The sequence below is a fragment of the Eurypyga helias genome, unplaced genomic scaffold, assembly GCF_000690775.1.
Source record: "Eurypyga helias isolate BGI_N326 unplaced genomic scaffold, ASM69077v1 scaffold48025, whole genome shotgun sequence".
In the NCBI taxonomy this organism is placed as follows: domain Eukaryota; kingdom Metazoa; phylum Chordata; class Aves; order Eurypygiformes; family Eurypygidae; genus Eurypyga; species Eurypyga helias.
Window position 1 is genome coordinate 5,566 of NW_010250406.1, and position 526 is coordinate 6,091.

Consider the following 526-nt stretch of genomic DNA (forward strand, 5'->3'; position numbering starts at 1 on the left):
CTGTGTTACGGAGTATCTCGTACATTCCAGTCTCCTGTGTCAGTATTGGGAACTCTCGTGGAGGAAAGAGAGATTTGCATGCTGGTAGTGCAAATCTTCAGGCTTTGTAAAGTAATTCTGTGTATATATTTATGTATACGAGTGACTGGGAGTGTATGCCACTTAAATTATTTGCTGTGGGTCTGAATGATTGGGGTCTGCTAGAAAACTAGGTGCAGGTGATAGATGAGACGCATTCCTTCTTCTCCAGGCCTGAATGACTTCATTATTTATTTTTGTTACCCGATGTCAAAGGTAGGGTCTGAGACTTGACGTTGGAGAGAAAAAAAAATGCAGTGCCAAGGGGTTCAGCGGTTTTTAAACTGCTGACGTGGCCAAGCTTAGCACTTACAGCTTAATGAGCTTGTCACCGAGGGAGTCCAATCAAGAATGTATGCAGTCAGGTGCTGGCCTGTTGGCTAGTTCATTAATCATTTGATTTTGCTTTCTTCTAGTAATCAAACACTTCATTAATCAGTTAATCTGC